Genomic DNA, 18,508 nt, shown 5'->3' with positions numbered 1-18,508 from the left:
CTAAATGGTCAAACTATTTGTCTCATATATTCATTATTTGATTTTCATAGACAATACTCACTTTTGATGATGAGAGTCATCATGGTCCTCATCATGCGTTGTAACAGGAACAGCCTCCCAGTCCTCACTTACAGAAAACTTAAACATGAAATGAAAGTGTGTTGGGGTGTGGTGGAGCACAATAACCACTTCCTAAAGGTTCATCCCCAGGCATCCAATCAGAAAAGCACATTTAGAATGTATTTCTCAGAACTGGGCTTAGATGTACTTTTCCTACACATTTTGACTCAAATTGAAAGGATAGTTCAACTTCAACTATCACAGCGTAGTTGCAACAAAAAACAATGAATGGAGGAATCTTGCACACTTGAGAGCAGTTAAAAAAACCTTCTGATACAGTTTAAACCTTTCCTTGACTGGCTCTCGGTGGCCCTCTTTGTTTCCTGTACCTGTGGTAGGTGGACTTGTACACGCAGAAAAAAAAAGGAACTTGCATTCACATCCTTCTTTCAGTAACTGACAGGAAACAATGAAGAAGAGAACAGCTCTAACAATTCTATGCTGTAAGTAGAAATGTATTTTATCCACTTGGGAGATACATTGTTTATATTTCATTAGGTTTAAGTACTCTGTTAATTTGGTCTAAAAAATGTAAATGTGTTATGAACATTTTATTTAAATAGCCTCAGTCAATAATATGGTCTTTGTTTTTATGAAAGGTTCCGTGTTCTGTGAGGCTTTTGGAGCAGGTCAAAATGAGATTCTAGTGGAACCAGGGGACACAGTCACCCTTGGCTGTGACATTACCCTGGAGTACGAGGTCATGTGGTTTGCTCTTCGTCCTGATGCCACTCTTTCAGTAGCCATCACTATAAAGACAAATACACCCCTGAGCCTCAACAAAGGTTTGATGGTCGTTTTCGAGTCAGTGTATGACACAGGCCTGTTCCGAAGCAATCTGAGCATACTGAACATCTCAGAGAGTGACGTGGGTCTGTACTACTGTGTTGAGCAGAGGGCTAACATATTTGAGATCGGAAGTGGGACCAAGCTCTCCTTATCAGTGGTGGTGAGTAAACTCTGCATTATGACTTCATAACTGTGGTTTTGCATTGGGAGTGTTCTAAAAATATCCACCTGGTCAATGTTTAATCTCAGTCAATTCAGGTTATGTATTTAAATTATAAATCTATACCAAAGCATAGTAGGAAGAAACAAATATAATATTTATGTACTCATGCACTTGATACATTTCTTGATTGTTTTCAATACAGTATGTTTAGAATTGTTTTTCAATTGTGATAAATATAATAAAGTCTGATTAAATCTTTATATTCCCACACCAAGAAGGCATTCTGTCATTCTGTCATTTCAGATCAGCTCTCTACTACTGTTGTTGGGATGAAGTTGTCATGGTTTATCACCTTGATCATAGCCCCATGTTCTCTGTACTGGGGTCTGCTCTCTGTGTCTTCTGCTGTTGACGACCTCCTAAAAATGATTTGCACCCAATAATTCTAATTTTCACATTGAATCAGCTTTCTGAAATGTCTTTTTAAATACTTATGTGGTGCAACTCACGGTCTGTAAATCGGTCATTGGTGTTTATTGCGCATTTCATGAAGATAAAAAAAAATAGCTGTCCTCTTACACTGTAGATCCTGACAAAATGAGGATTCTGGAACAATTTGGTTGAAGCCTGTCATCTAGAGGACCAAGAGTGAGTATAGGAGGACAAACAGGAATAAAATGTAAAGATACTGAGAGTAAAAGTAACATTTCTGGTGTTTTATGAAGTCTCCTGTGACACACGGTTAAACTTCTGCCACTCCATACATCTAAGTAGGTGGACGATGGGATCTACATGTGTCCAGATTGGTTTCACATCTTTGTATTTATTGTGTTATTCCAGTGTTGATTGCATGACCAGTATGTTCAGGGTGTTAGAGATAGAAATGTATTGAACAAGATCATTGTAGACATGTGATCTTAAATCATTCACGTCATATCTACCATTCCATCCACGGACCAATTATCAAAACAGTAGTGGTTTAACCATAAATCTGCAACTATAAATATATTTTTAAATCTGAAACGCAACAACCTGCTGTTATACTGTATGTAGTGTATTCAGAATGTATTCAGACCGCGTGACTTTTTCCCGCATTGTTACGTTACAGCTTATTCTAAAATTGATTAAATTATATTTTTCTTCATCAGTCTACACACAATACCATTTAATTACAAAGCAAAATTCTAAAATTGATTAAATTATATTTTTCTTCATCAGTTTACCATTTCATTACAAAGCAAAAAAAATGTTTACATTTTGGCACGTGTGCACACATATATATACATATATATAAAAAATAAGTAAATATCACATTTACATAAGTATTCAGACCATGCTTCATCATATGAATGATGCCAGTTTTCCTCCAGACGGGACAATTGGCATTCAGGCCAGAGTTCAATCTTGGTTTCATCAGACCAGAGAATCTTGTTTCTCATGGTCAGTCCTTTAGCTGCCTTTTGGCAAACTCCAAGTGGACTGTTATGTGCCTTTTACTGAAGAGTGGCTTCAGTCTGGCCACTCCACCATAAAGACCTGAGTGCTGCATAGATTGTTGTCCTTCTAGAAGGTTCTCCCATCTCCACAGAGGAACTCTGGAGCTCCATCAGTGACCAACAGGATCTTGGTCATCACCCTGACCAATCCATTTAAGCATGATGGAGGCCACTGTATTCTTGGGGAACTTCAATGCTGCAGAAATGTTTCAATACCTTTCCCCAGATCTGTGCCTCGCCACAATCCTGTCTCTGAGCTCTACGGACAATTCCTTCGATCTCATGGCTTGGTTTTTTACCTCTGACATGCACTGCCAACTGTGGGACCTTGTTTAGCTTTCCAAATCATGTCCAATCAATTGAATTTACCACAGGTGGACTCCAATCAAGATTTAGAAACAATCAAAGAGGATCAATGGAAACAGGATGCATCGGAGCTTAATTTCGAGTCTGAATACTTATGTAAATAAGGTATGTTTTGAATGTTTTATTAATTAGATAGAAATTTCTAAAAACATGTTTTCCTTGTTATTATGAGCTATTGTGTGTAGATTGAGGAAAACAACAAATATATTCCATTTTAGAATAAGGCTGTAATGTAACAAAAAGTGGAACGCAGTGAATAACAAATAGACCTTGGATACAAATCAGAAAAGAGCAAGATTTTATTCAAAAGGTTAGAAACATGTGTCACTCCACAACTGGTTGACAATACAAAATATATATTTTTAAAACACATTGTGGACCACACAGTTGAGACACTAAACGCAGTCAGTCAAACATTGCACAGAATTTTCCTTGGAGTTCTCTAAAATAGATTCAATCATCTAAACATTATTGCCATCTATACATAAACAAAATAGAGTAAATAAGAGGAGATTCAGGACCTTCTAAAAGGTCTGTGATAGAGGATGAGACAGCATTGAAAAGACATCCACATTGTTACCTGATCAAATGTAGCATTTCATTATGGCTGGACAGTTGACAAAAAAAGATCCCTAATTTTTGAAGGGAACCATCATTACAAAAAGAACAGTCACGTTTATCTGAAGGGAATGTTTGTGTATCGACCAGTCTTAATATCGCGAGGGGCCAATTCACATCTACTTTAGCAAAAATATTAATTAGATAACTGTACATACATCAGGTTGTCACAAAAGTGCATTTAAAAACAGCAGTGTGCACAATTTGTTACTTTCAAATGACCTTCAGTAAAAAAAAATACAAATAAAATCCAACTATGTTGACCTTAAAGAAAATCTTGGATCATAAATATGTATTTGAACGATCCCATTATCATAAGAGGTGTAATCATACAATAGAATATAATGGTTTTGGTATCACTATAATGACATTACAGTAAATTGTGCACTTCTGTATAAACGTCTCCCCGAATAGGGAACACAGAATGTAATGCTGACAATGATCAACTGTTATAAAGGTTGAAGAAAAGTACAGTAGTTGTACAGTAAGGCTGAGGGTTTAAAGGGATAGTTTAGGATTTTACACAACTTATTGTTAGGCTCCTCACTCTGTCAAGGCTTTGGGCCAGGAGAAACAGTAATGCATTGTTCTGTTCCCTTTAAACAGCCACTTCAAAACGTCACATAGCTGACGCCCAATAGAAGTGAATGGGACATTGCATTTAGAAAGCAATTTCAAAAAGATTCCACCAGAGCAGACCAGCAAAAAACATGCCCCTGAGTTTGATTTGATTGATTAGAAATGCTTATCACAAGCCCACAGACAGGGCAAAAACATAGTGCCTAGCCAACCTTCATAGTTCTGCTGTCCGTTGACGTGTTTTTTTTTAAAGAGAGATAGCAGAGTTTTCCATCGTATTCCCCATGTTAGGCGGCAGGGTAGAGGTTAGAGCGTTGGGCTAGTGACCGGAAGGTTGCAAGTTCAAACCCCGAGCTGACAAGGTACAAATCTGTCGTTCTGCTCCTGAATAGGCAGTTAACCCACTGTTCCTAGGCCGTCATTGAAAATAAGAATTTGTTCTTAACTGACTTTCCTGGATAAATAAAGGTTTGAAAAAAAAAAAAAAAAAAAAGGCTAGCTTCCTCTCTGTAGGTCTTTGTTGACAAATATTTACGGTGTGATTTTTTGATAACACTTTACATTACAGTGCTCTTATTACTGTGTAATTAGTCCTGTAAGAACAATTTAAGTCTTGCAATCACTCATTACAATCATTACATTGTACCTAGGGTAGGTTACTGCTGTAAGTTAGTGTAAGTACAATGTAACAATGAGTAATTACAATACTTGTTCATCTGCACGTACAGGTATAATTACACAGTAATAAGGGCACTGTAGTGTAAAGTGTTACAGATTTTTCAAAATGGTGGAACTAAATACATAAAATGCTTTTATTCTAAATGGTCAAACTATTTGTCTCATATATTCATTATTTGATTTTCATAGACAATACTCACTTTTGATGATGAGAGTCATCATGGTCCTCATCATGCGTTGTAACAGGAACAGCCTCCCAGTCTTCACTTACAGAAAACTTAAACATGAAATTAAAGTGTTGGGGGTGTGGTGGAGCATAATAACCATTTCCTAAAATGTTTACCCCCTGACATATTAGTCAATCAGAAACGCACATTAAGAATGTATTTCGCAGAACAGCGACTAGATTTACTGATCCTTCGCATGTTTTGACTAAAATGTAAATGATCAACTTTCACTGTCAGTTTACTTGCAAAAATCTCATGAATTTGATGAAGAACATTGTGTTTTATTCCACAGTGTTTGTTAACAGCAATGTATTTGTTCCATGACCTCTGCACTGCATGGAGCTGTTCATTTCCAGTATTTATTCAATAGAACTGTGCTATTGGCTGTTCTATGAGCAAATACAAAAAGTTAAATGGAGGAATCTTGAAAACATGAGAGCAGTTTTTTTTTTTAACATTCTGATACAGTTCAAACCATGGCTTGATGGGCTCTTGGTGGCTCTCTTTGTTTCCTGTACCGGTGGTAGGTGGACTTGTTAACCACAGAAAAAAAGAAATGTGTTGATGCATTCACATCCTATGCAGTTCTTTCAGGAACTGCCAAGAAACGATGAAAAAGAGAACAGCTCTAACAATTCTATGTTGTGAGTAGAAATGTATTTTATCCACTTGGTAGATACATTGTTTATATTTGATTAGGTTTCAGTATTCTGTTTATTAATAAGGGTTAAAACCTTTAAATGTCCATATGCTCTGGGGCTTTGGGAGCAGGTCAAAATGAGATTCTAGTGAAACCAGGGGACACATCGGCTGTGACATTACCCTGGACGAGATCATGTGGTTTTCGAGTCAGTGTATTACACAGGCCTGTTCAGAAGCAATCTGAGCATACTGAACATCTCAGAGAGTGACGTGGGTCTGTACTACTGTGTTGAGCAGAGGGCTAACATATTTGAGATCGGAAGTGGGACCAAGCTCTCCCTTATCAGTGGTGGTGAGTAAACTCTGCATTATGACTTCATAACTGTGGTTTTGCATTGGGAGTGTTCTAAAAAATATCCACCTGGTCAATGTTTAATCTCAGTCAATTCAGGTTATGTATTTAAATTATAAATCTATACCAAAGCATAGTAGGAAGAAACAAATATAATATTTATGTACTCACATGCACTTGATACATTTCTTGATTGTTTTCAATACAGTATGTTTAGAATTGTTTTTCAATTGTGATAAATATAATAAAGTCTGATTAAATCTTTATATTCCCACACCAAGAAGGCATTCTGTCATTCTGTCATTTCAGATCAGCTCTCTACTACTGTTGTTGGGATGAAGTTGTCATGGTTTATCACCTTGATCATAGCCCCCCATGTTCTCTGTACTGGGGTCTGCTCTCTGTGTCTTCTGCTGTTGACGACCTCCTAAGAAATGATTTGCACCCAATAATTCTAATTTTCACATTGAATCAGCTTTCTGAAATGTCTTTTTTAAATACTTATGTGGTGCAACTCACGGTCTGTAAATCGGTCATTGGTGTTTATTGCGCATTTCATGAAGATAAAAAAAAATAGCTGTCCTCTTACACTGTAGATCCTGACAAAATGAGGATTCTGGAACAATTTGGTTGAAGCCTGTCATCTAGAGGACCAAGAGTGAGTATAGGAGGACAAACAGGAATAAAATGTAAAGATACTGAGAGTAAAAGTAACATTTCTGGTGTTTTATGAAGTCTCCTGTGACACACGGGGTTAAACTTCTGCCACTCCATACATCTAAGTAGGTGGACGATGGGATCTACATGTGTCCAGATTGGTTTCACATCTTTGTATTTATTGTGTTATTCCAGTGTTGATTGCATGACCAGTATGTTCAGGGTGTTAGAGATAGAAATGTATTGAACAAGATCATTGTAGACATGTGATCATAAATCATTCACGTCATATCTACCATTCCATCCACGGACCAATTATCAAAACAGTAGTGGTTTAACCATAAATCTGCAACTATAAATATATTTTTAAATCTGAAACGCAACAACCTGCTGTTATACTGTATGTAGTGTATTCAGAATGTATTCAGACCGCGTGACTTTTTCCCGCATTGTTACGTTACAGCTTATTCTAAAATTGATTAAATTATATTTTTCTTCATCAGTCTACACACAATACCATTTAATTACAAAGCACGTTACAGCTTATTCTAAAATTGATTAAATTATATTTTTCTTCATCAGTCTACACACAATACCATTTCATTACAAAGCAAAAAAAATGTTTACATTTTGGCACGTGTGCACACATATATATACATATATATAAAAAATAAGTAAATATCACATTTACATAAGTATTCAGACCATGCTTCATCATATGAATGATGCCAGTTTTCCTCCAGACGGGACAATTGGCATTCAGGCCAGAGTTCAATCTTGGTTTCATCAGACCAGAGAATCTTGTTTCTCATGGTCAGTCCTTTAGCTGCCTTTTGGCAAACTCCAAGTGGGCTGTTATGTGCCTTTTACTGAGGAGTGGCTTCCGTCTGGCCACTCCACCATAAAGACCTGATTGGTGGAGTGCTGCATAGATTGTTGTCCTTCTAGAAGGTTCTCCCATCTCCACAGAGGAACTCTGGAGCTCCATCAGTGACCAACAGGATCTTGGTCATCTCCCTGACCAATCCATTTAAGCATGATGGAGGCCACTGTATTCTTGGGGAACTTCAATGCTGCAGAAATGTTTCAATACCTTTCCCCAGATCTGTGCCTCGCCACAATCCTGTCTCTGAGCTCTACGGACAATTCCTTCGATCTCATGGCTTGGTTTTTACCTCTGACATGCACTGCCAACTGTGGGACCTTGTTTAGCTTTCCAAATCATGTCCAATCAATTGAATTTACAGGTGGACTCAATCAAGATTTAGAAACAATCAAAGAGGATCAATGGAAACAGGATGCATCAGAGCTTAATTTCGAGTCTGAATACTTATGTAAATAAGGTATGTTTTGAATGTTTTATTAATTAGATAGAAATTTCTAAAAACATGTTTTCCTTGTTATTATGAGCTATTGTGTGTAGATTGAGGAAAACAACAAATATATTCCATTTTAGAATAAGGCTGTAATGTAACAAAAAGTGGAACGCAGTGAATAACAAATAGACCTTGGATACAAATCAGAAAAGAGCAAGATTTTATTCAAAGGTTAGAAACATGTGTCACTCCACAACTGGTTGACAATACAAAATATATATTTTTAAAACACATTGTGGACCACAGTTGAGACACTAAACGCAGTCAGTCAAACATTGCACAGAATTTTCCTTGAGTTCTCTAAAATAGATTCAATCATCTAAACATTATTGCCATCTATACATAAACAAAATAGAGTAAATAAGAGGAGATTCAGGACCTTCTAAAAGGTCTGTGATAGAGATGAGACAGCATTGAAAAGACATCCACATTGTTACCTGATCAAATGTAGCATTTCATTATGGCTGGACAGTTGACAAAAAAGATCCCTAATTTTTGAAGGAACCATCATTACAAAAAGAACAGTCACGTTTATCTGAAGGGAATGTTTGTGTATCGACCAGTCTTAATATCGCGAGGGCCAATTCACATCTACTTTAGCAAAAATATTAATTAGATAACTGTACATACATCAGGTTGTCACAAAAGTGCATTTAAAAACAGCAGTGTGCACAATTTGTTACTTTCAAATGACCTTCAGTAAAAAAATACAAATAAAATCCAACTATGTTGACCTTAAAGAAAATCTTGGATCATAAATATGTATTTGAACGATCCCATTATCATAAGAGGTGTAATCATACAATAGAACATAATGGTTTTGGTATCAGTATAATGACATTAACAGTAAATTGTGCACTTCTGTATAAACGTCTCCCCGAATAGGGAACACAGAATGTAATGCTGACAATGATCAACTGTTATAAAGGTTGAAGAAAAGTACAGTAGTTGTACAGTAAGGCTGAGGGTTTAAAGGGATAGTTTAGGATTTTACACAACTTATTGTTAGGCTCCTCACTCTGTCAAGGCTTTGGGCCAGGAGAAACAGTAATGCATTGTTCTGTTCCCTTTAAACAGCCACTTCAAAACGTCACATAGCTGACGCCCAATAGAAGTGAATGGGACATTGCATTTAGAAAGCAATTTCAAAAAGATTCCACCAGAGCAGACCAGCAAAAAACATGCCCCTGAGTTTGATTTGATTGATTAGAAATGCTTATCACAAGCCCACAGACAGGGCAAAAACATAGTGCCTAGCCAACCTTCATAGTTCTGCTGTCCGTTGACGTGTTTTTTTTTTTTTTTAAAGAGAGATAGCAGAGTTTTCCATCGTATTCCCCATGTTAGGCGGCAGGGTAGAGGTTAGAGCGTTGGGCTAGTGACCGGAAGGTTGCAAGTTCAAACCCCCGAGCTGACAAGGTACAAATCTGTCGTTCTGCTCCTGAATAGGCAGTTAACCCACTGTTCCTAGGCCGTCATTGAAAATAAGAATTTGTTCTTAACTGACTTTCCTGGATAAATAAAGGTTTGAAAAAAAAAAAAAGGCTAGCTTCCTCTCTGTAGGTCTTTGTTGACAAATATTTACGGTGTGATTTTTTGATAACACTTTACATTACAGTGCTCTTATTACTGTGTAATTAGTCCTGTAAGAACAATTTAAGTCTTGCAATCACTCATTACAATCATTACATTGTACCTAGGGTAGGTTACTGCTGTAAGTTAGTGTAAGTACAATGTAACAATGAGTAATTACAATACTTGTTCATCTGCACGTACAGGTATAATTACACAGTAATAAGGGCACTGTAGTGTAAAGTGTTACAGATTTTTCAAAATGGTGGAACTAAATACATAAAATGCTTTTATTCTAAATGGTCAAACTATTTGTCTCATATATTCATTATTTGATTTTCATAGACAATACTCACTTTTGATGATGAGAGTCATCATGGTCCTCATCATGCGTTGTAACAGGAACAGCCTCCCAGTCTTCACTTACAGAAAACTTAAACATGAAATTAAAGTGTTGGGGGTGTGGTGGAGCATAATAACCATTTCCTAAAATGTTTACCCCCTGACATATTAGTCAATCAGAAACGCACATTAAGAATGTATTTCGCAGAACAGCGACTAGATTTACTGATCCTTCGCATGTTTTGACTAAAATGTAAATGATCAACTTTCACTGTCAGTTTACTTGCAAAAATCTCATGAATTTGATGAAGAACATTGTGTTTTATTCCACAGTGTTTGTTAACAGCAATGTATTTGTTCCATGACCTCTGCACTGCATGGAGCTGTTCATTTCCAGTATTTATTCAATAGAACTGTGCTATTGGCTGTTCTATGAGCAAATACAAAAAGTTAAATGGAGGAATCTTGAAAACATGAGAGCAGTTTTTTTTTTTAACATTCTGATACAGTTCAAACCATGGCTTGATGGGCTCTTGGTGGCTCTCTTTGTTTCCTGTACCGGTGGTAGGTGGACTTGTTAACCACAGAAAAAAAGAAATGTGTTGATGCATTCACATCCTATGCAGTTCTTTCAGGAACTGCCAAGAAACGATGAAAAAGAGAACAGCTCTAACAATTCTATGTTGTGAGTAGAAATGTATTTTATCCACTTGGTAGATACATTGTTTATATTTGATTAGGTTTCAGTATTCTGTTTATTAATAAGGGTTAAAACCTTTAAATGTCCATATGCTCTGGGGCTTTGGGAGCAGGTCAAAATGAGATTCTAGTGAAACCAGGGGACACATCGGCTGTGACATTACCCTGGACGAGATCATGTGGTTTTCGAGTCAGTGTATTACACAGGCCTGTTCAGAAGCAATCTGAGCATACTGAACATCTCAGAGAGTGACGTGGGTCTGTACTACTGTGTTGAGCAGAGGGCTAACATATTTGAGATCGGAAGTGGGACCAAGCTCTCCCTTATCAGTGGTGGTGAGTAAACTCTGCATTATGACTTCATAACTGTGGTTTTGCATTGGGAGTGTTCTAAAAATATCCACCTGGTCAATGTTTAATCTCAGTCAATTCAGGTTATGTATTTAAATTATAAATCTATACCAAAGCATAGTAGGAAGAAACAAATATAATATTTATGTACTCACATGCACTTGATACATTTCTTGATTGTTTTCAATACAGTATGTTTAGAATTGTTTTTCAATTGTGATAAATATAATAAAGTCTGATTAAATCTTTATATTCCCACACCAGAAGGCATTCTGTCATTCTGTCATTTCAGATCAGCTCTCTACTACTGTTGTTGGGATGAAGTTGTCATGGTTTATCACCTTGATCATAGCCCCCATGTTCTCTGTACTGGGGTCTGCTCTCTGTGTCTTCTGCTGTTGACGACCTCCTAAGAAATGATTTGCACCCAATAATTCTAATTTTCACATTGAATCAGCTTTCTGAAATGTCTTTTTTAAATACTTATGTGGTGCAACTCACGGTCTGTAAATCGGTCATTGGTGTTTATTGCGCATTTCATGAAGATAAAAAAAAATAGCTGTCCTCTTACACTGTAGATCCTGACAAAATGAGGATTCTGGAACAATTTGGTTGAAGCCTGTCATCTAGAGGACCAAGAGTGAGTATAGGAGGACAAACAGGAATAAAATGTAAAGATACTGAGAGTAAAAGTAACATTTCTGGTGTTTTATGAAGTCTCCTGTGACACACGGGGTTAAACTTCTGCCACTCCATACATCTAAGTAGGTGGACGATGGGATCTACATGTGTCCAGATTGGTTTCACATCTTTGTATTTATTGTGTTATTCCAGTGTTGATTGCATGACCAGTATGTTCAGGGTGTTAGAGATAGAAATGTATTGAACAAGATCATTGTAGACATGTGATCATAAATCATTCACGTCATATCTACCATTCCATCCACGGACCAATTATCAAAACAGTAGTGGTTTAACCATAAATCTGCAACTATAAATATATTTTTAAATCTGAAACGCAACAACCTGCTGTTATACTGTATGTAGTGTATTCAGAATGTATTCAGACCCGCGTGACTTTTCCCCCGCATTGTTACGTTACAGCTTATTCTAAAATTGATTAAATTATATTTTCTTCATCAGTCTACACACAATACCATTTCATTACAAAGCAAAAAAAATGTTTACATTTTGGCACGTGTGCACACATATATATACATATATATAAAAAATAAGTAAATATCACATTTACATAAGTATTCAGACCATGCTTCATCATATGAATGATGCCAGTTTTCCTCCAGACGGGACAATTGGCATTCAGGCCAGAGTTCAATCTTGGTTTCATCAGACCAGAGAATCTTGTTTCTCATGGTCAGTCCTTTAGCTGCCTTTTGGCAAACTCCAAGTGGGCTGTTATGTGCCTTTTACTGAGGAGTGGCTTCCGTCTGGCCACTCCACCATAAAGACCTGATTGGTGGAGTGCTGCATAGATTGTTGTCCTTCTAGAAGGTTCTCCCATCTCCACAGAGGAACTCTGGAGCTCCATCAGTGACCAACAGGATCTTGGTCATCTCCCTGACCAATCCATTTAAGCATGATGGAGGCCACTGTATTCTTGGGGAACTTCAATGCTGCAGAAATGTTTCAATACCTTTCCCCAGATCTGTGCCTCGCCACAATCCTGTCTCTGAGCTCTACGGACAATTCCTTCGATCTCATGGCTTGGTTTTTTACCTCTGACATGCACTGCCAACTGTGGGACCTTGTTTAGCTTTCCAAATCATGTCCAATCAATTGAATTTACCACAGGTGGACTCCAATCAAGATTTAGAAACAATCAAAGAGGATCAATGGAAACAGGATGCATCGGAGCTTAATTTCGAGTCTGAATACTTATGTAAATAAGGTATGTTTTGAATGTTTTATTAATTAGATAGAAATTTCTAAAAAACATGTTTTCCTTGTTATTATGAGCTATTGTGTGTAGATTGAGGAAAACAACAAATATATTCCATTTTAGAATAAGGCTGTAATGTAACAAAAAGTGGAACGCAGTGAATAACAAATAGACCTTGGATACAAATCAGAAAAGAGCAAGATTTTATTCAAAAGGTTAGAAACATGTGTCACTCCACAACTGGTTGACAATACAAAATATATATTTTTAAAACACATTGTGGACCACACAGTTGAGACACTAAACGCAGTCAGTCAAACATTGCACAGAATTTTCCTTGGAGTTCTCTAAAATAGATTCAATCATCTAAACATTATTGCCATCTATACATAAACAAAATAGAGTAAATCAGAGGAGATTCAGGACCTTCTAAAAGGTCTGTGATAGAGGATGAGACAGCATTGAAAAGACATCCACATTGTTACCTGATCAAATGTAGCATTTCATTATGGCTGGACAGTTGGCAAAAAAAGATCCCTAATTTTTGAAGGGAACCATCATTACAAAAAGAACAGTCACGTTTATCTGAAGGGAATGTTTGTGTATCGACCAGTCTTAATATCGCGAGGGGGCCAATTCACATCTACATTAGCAAAAATATTAATTAGATAACTGTACATACATCAGGTTGTCACAAAAGTGCATTTAAAAACAGCAGTGTGCACAATTTGTTACTTTCAAATGACCTTCAGTAAAAAATACAAATAAAATCCAACTATGTTGACCTTAAAGAAAATCTTGGATCATAAATATGTATTTGAACGATCCCATTATCATAAGAGGTGTAATCATACAATAGAACATAATGGTTTTGGTATCAGTATAATGACATTACAGTAAATTGTGCACTTCTGTATAAACGTCTCCCCGAATAGGGAACACAGAATGTAATGCTGACAATGATCAACTGTTATAAAGGTTGAAGAAAAGTACAGTAGTTGTACAGTAAGGCTGAGGGTTTAAAGGGATAGTTTAGGATTTTACACAACTTATTGTTAGGCTCCTCACTCTGTCAAGTCTTTGGGCCAGGAGAAACAGTAATGCATTGTTCTGTTCCCTTTAAACAGCCACTTCAAAACGTCACATAACTTAAGCCACCACTAGCTGACGCCCAATAGAAGTGAATGGGACATTGCATTTAGAAGGCACTTTCAAAAAGATTCCACCGGCGCAAAGCAGCAATCAACATGCCCGTGAGTTTGATTTGATTGATTAGAAATGCTCATGGCAAGCCCACAGACAGGGCAATATTTCCATTTTTAATTTCACCTTTATTTAACCAGGTAGGCTAGTTGAGAACAAGTTCTCATTTGCAACTGCGACCTGGCCAAGATAAAGCATAGCAGTGTGACAGACAACAGAGTTACACATGGAGTAAACAATAAACAAGTCAATGACACAGTAGAAAAAAGAAAGTCTATATACAGTGTGTGCAAAAGGCATGAGGCGGTAGGCAATAAATAGGTCATAGGAGAAAATAATTACAATTTAGCAGATTAACATGGGTGATAAATGAGCAGATGATGTGCAAGTAGAGATACTGGTGTGCAAAAGAGCAGAAAAGTAAATACAATAAAAACAGTATGGGATGGGGTAGGTAGATTGGGTGGGCTATTTAGAGATTGACTATGTACAGCTGCAGCGATCGGTTAGCTGCTCAGATAGTTGATGTTTAAAGTTGGTGAGGGAAATAAGTCTCCAACTTCAGCGATTTTTGCAATTCGTTCCAGTCAGTCAGCAGAGACCTGGACGGAAAGGCGGCCAAATGAGGTGTTGGCTTTGGGGATGATCAGTGAGATATACCTGCTGGAACGTGTGCTACGGGTGGGTGTTGTTATCGTGACCAGTGAACTGAGATAAGGCGGAGCTTTACCTAGTATAGACTTATAGATGACCTGGAGCCAGTGAGTCTGGTGATGAATATGTAGCGAGGGCCAGCCGACTAGAGCATACAGGTCACAGTGGTGGGTGGTATAAGGTGATTTGGGTCTTGGGTGTCACCCCCTTTGAAGAGGGGGATGACCGCGGCAGCTTTCCAATCTTTAGGGATCTTGGACGATACAAAAGAGAGGTTGAACAGGCTGGTAATAGGGGTTGCAACAATGGCGGAGGATAGTTTTAGAAAGAGAGGGTCCAGATTGTCTGGCCAGCCTTAGTAACAAGATATCATTTTCATTGTTCTGCTGTGCCCATTGATGTGTTTTGATTTAGAACTTGGAGCTCGGCCAAGGGAGGTTCTTCCTTCAACTTTTTGTTTTTACATATCCTGATGCATACCACCACCACCACCACCACCAGCCCGCCTACTGGTACCAGCCCAGCAAGATGATCCACAAGTAGACCTGGAGAGACAGAAAAAAAGAACCGTTCTAGTACTAGATTATTTCCTGGTTCTAGTACTAACATATAAATGAATGCAAACTGCCATACAAGTAAACCCATGTTATGTAATGATTTCTCACAACAGGAAATTACTTGATAGCACTACTACAAAACTAACATGGACTTTGATATAATACTTGTGGTATTAGATACGCAATATGGTGAAAAAAGTAAACGTACTGTATAAAACATGTGGCTAACATTCCATCTAATGGGTATGCATGCTTTTGTTACAGCCCTGCTCAAACACCCAATTCTGCTTTTCAAAGTCCTATTGAGCAATAGAATCTGGTGTGCTAAAGTATTGATATAAAATATTGAAACAATTACAAAAAACATTTTTAAAAAGGCCTAATTCCCACAGTTAAAATTGAAGCAAGGTAATGGGATTAATATCTTAAGAGTAGCGTATGCATTCAGGTTTCAGGGGAGATATATTGACATTAATTTATACATTTCCATGCGTTCTATATTGCTAACGTTCTCTGAATTATTGTAGGAAAGAATGCAATCTCAGCAGCTTTCATGTGGTCCAAAACTTGCGCAAATGACACCAAAATTACACTTCTACAAACGTAATGCCCCCGCAGCGCTGGAAAGGTGTTTAGGACATGTTCTATAGTTGCCATGTCGTCTCCCAGTAGCGGCCTAAGAACAGAGCTCCCGTAAATTTGTACATAGTTGTTTTGAATTATTCATTTTTGATAACATTGTGTTTTCTTTGCATATATCTGGGGGTTTGAGCCACGGATTTTCAAATTAACTAACAGGTTAACACTTAGGCTGGCTAGCTAGCTGACTAGTGTTTTTGCTTGAAAAATGCATCTGGACACAGTACAATCTTTTTTTTTCTTTTGAGAACATCATTTGAGTTGGTGGCTGAAGTGTGAGAGGAATGAGACAGTGGAACCCAGCAGAGCTAAGGCAGAGGGCTCGTAGAGTGGACGACTGGCTACTATTCTGAACTTAGTGTGGTGAGATGTCTGGCGCGCAGAGCTGCTGAGGCATCACCCAAGTGGGTGCTACAGAGTGGAAGAGGAGAAGTCCAGTGGCTATACGACTCAGGCTGGTTCCCAGACTTGCCATCTACAGGAGCTTCAGCAGACAGCAGACTCCCTTATCGTCATCTACCATCCTCTGTCTCGCTCCTGGCGCTCAAGCCATGAACTGACCCTCCATCTTTGGAGGATGCAGCTTTGAAAGACTTGACCTTTGCTTGTTTGTTTTGTTGCTCTTTAGGCACTTTGAAATTCTATGGAAAGTGTTTAATACATAGTTAACTAGCGAGCTAACTTTTGATCTATCTAGCTAGGCCTAATGTTTACAATTTGACATCCAACCGCTAATGTATAGTCTCAACATTTAATACCATGCTGCTGCACTGACCCTGCTTCAGCACTTAAGGGTCTATCAGAGTATCAAACATGTACGCACAGCAGTGTTCTAAAATATTGGAGCATTGGGATCGAATTCAAGCTATTTCTATAACTGTCTAAACATTTAAATTAATAGGGAACGCGTACTGGGAGATGAGTCTCAGAATTGCGTAGCTATGTGACAATGGGACGCAGGACGACGTCTCAGCGTCTGGATTATGATTACGCTTTACTCTCCCGCTCCGGTCAGCCGCACATATACAGGTTGGACAGGTAGGAGCCTGTCTAACCTGGAGCAGTTGTGTGTGTGTGTGGGGGGGGGGGTGGGTTCACTTCCCTCACGACTCGGGATTCAAACTGGCAACCTTCTTGTTGTTGGCTCACCTCTCTAACCACTAGGCTACCTGCAGCCAGAGAGGTGCACCCTTCCTGGAGAGCCTGCATTACTAGGTCGATGCATGCAGGGGACAGAGCAAGCCCCTATTCCATCTCCCCGTTCCAAAATACAATTTCATATATGGTCCCCAGATAAGGGACGTAGCAGATATTAAACTGACTGGAACAGATTTTTAAGAGATACTACACTTGATCTTAGCCAAAAGGCAGAGAAGCCAAAAAAGTTGAAAAGTATCTCGACTGTCAAACTAAATATGGCCAGAGGAGCCAAATACACAACCATACACATTCCAAAACATATTGGCACATAAACCAGATCTGACCCACTTCTAGCTCCTGATCAGAGGTGATCATGACATCGAGTTAGACAACTTTACTTTCTAGTTCTACATGACAGATCCCAAAACAACTTGGAATGTATTTGATTTCAAATACAAACAGGGATCCCGTTATCGCTCTGATTCAGAGGGGTTGGGTTAAATGAGGAAGACACATTTCAGTTGTACAACTGACTAGATATCCCCTTTCCCACATTTAGAATGTTGCTGTGTGTCAGTTCACAACACAGCTGTCTATGTGAGGTGAAAATGTGGCTTTTCAAAAATACAGATCTGCAGGGTTTTCACTTTTGGTACAGTTCTGTTGGTTCTACTGCAACACACAAGCTCATTAAGTGCTTGGTAGATTTGTTATACTATTTGAACAGAGTTCTGCTATTACTGCACAACTCACAATCTACTTAAACTTAAAGATCAGACGATGATTATACCTGGTGTGGTTGAAGATCGTTGTGGGGCTGCTGTGGTGGTCAGACTCTCAGTGCTACCTGAAAATATATCATATGCCAAATACACTGTTGTCATGCTTGAATAACAATTATTTCTGCAGTACGAAGATGGTTCTTAATCTCAGCGTTTCCCAAACTTGGTCATGGGGACCCCAAGGGGTGTACGTTTTGGTTTTTGACTTAGCACTACACAGCTTATTTAAATAAGCTTGATGAAAGTTGATTATTTTAAAATTAGCCATGTAGTGCTCGGGAAAAAAGAACGCCAACATGTGTATCCCCTGGGGTCCCCCGGTTGAAGTTTGGGAAACCCTGCATTATCTTCTTCCAGGTTAAAGATCAGGTGACAATAATACCTCCTCGTGTGGTTGTAGATGGTTGTGGGGCTGCTGTAGTGGTTGAACTCTCAGTAAGGTCTGAAAATATACCATAAGAAAAAGCTTCATGAATTTGTGATAAATAGTGCTGCAATGTTTACAATAGCAATAACCGCTTTATAACTGACATTTCATCCCTTCAGTACAGCTAAGCAACAGTGGAGCTTTAGAAACCGCTCCGTCACACTTTTCACTGAATCTTT

General features: G+C 38.1%; 3 long non-coding RNA genes and 1 pseudogene across 4 annotated transcripts; 2 read left to right on the top strand and 2 right to left on the bottom strand.

Annotated features, from left to right (window-relative positions):
• Positions 1 to 1,558: 1,558 nt before the first annotated feature.
• LOC135566611 (uncharacterized) lies at positions 1,559 to 7,186 on the top strand. 2 transcript variants are annotated; one of them, XR_010462140.1, is made up of 4 exons: positions 1,559 to 1,720; positions 5,564 to 5,680; positions 5,808 to 6,030; positions 6,340 to 7,186. It is a non-coding gene; the product is annotated as an uncharacterized LOC135566611 (long non-coding RNA). The 2 variants fall into 2 exon arrangements; XR_010462141.1 differs by lacking the exon at positions 1,559 to 1,720 and adding an exon at positions 2,303 to 3,039.
• Positions 7,187 to 8,624: 1,438 nt separating this feature from the next.
• On the top strand, positions 8,625 to 12,044 carry LOC135566609 (uncharacterized). Its single transcript, XR_010462138.1, has 3 exons — positions 8,625 to 10,662; positions 10,790 to 11,012; positions 11,320 to 12,044. It is a non-coding gene; the product is annotated as an uncharacterized LOC135566609 (long non-coding RNA).
• A 1,069-nt stretch (positions 12,045 to 13,113) lies between these two features.
• On the bottom strand, positions 13,114 to 18,382 carry LOC135566610 (uncharacterized). The gene is made up of 3 exons (XR_010462139.1): positions 18,285 to 18,382; positions 17,911 to 17,967; positions 13,114 to 15,329 (listed from the first exon to the last, which is right to left on the bottom strand). It is a non-coding gene; the product is annotated as an uncharacterized LOC135566610 (long non-coding RNA).
• Positions 17,159 to 17,360, bottom strand: LOC115126098 (U2 spliceosomal RNA; annotated as a pseudogene).
• Positions 18,383 to 18,508: the final 126 nt, after the last annotated feature.

This window comes from Oncorhynchus nerka, unplaced genomic scaffold (genome assembly GCF_034236695.1).
Source record: "Oncorhynchus nerka isolate Pitt River unplaced genomic scaffold, Oner_Uvic_2.0 unplaced_scaffold_4018, whole genome shotgun sequence".
NCBI classification, from domain to species: Eukaryota; Metazoa; Chordata; class Actinopteri; order Salmoniformes; family Salmonidae; genus Oncorhynchus; species Oncorhynchus nerka.
The sequence above is the reverse complement of the archived record's forward strand: the minus strand, read 5'-3'. Positions and strand labels throughout refer to the sequence as shown.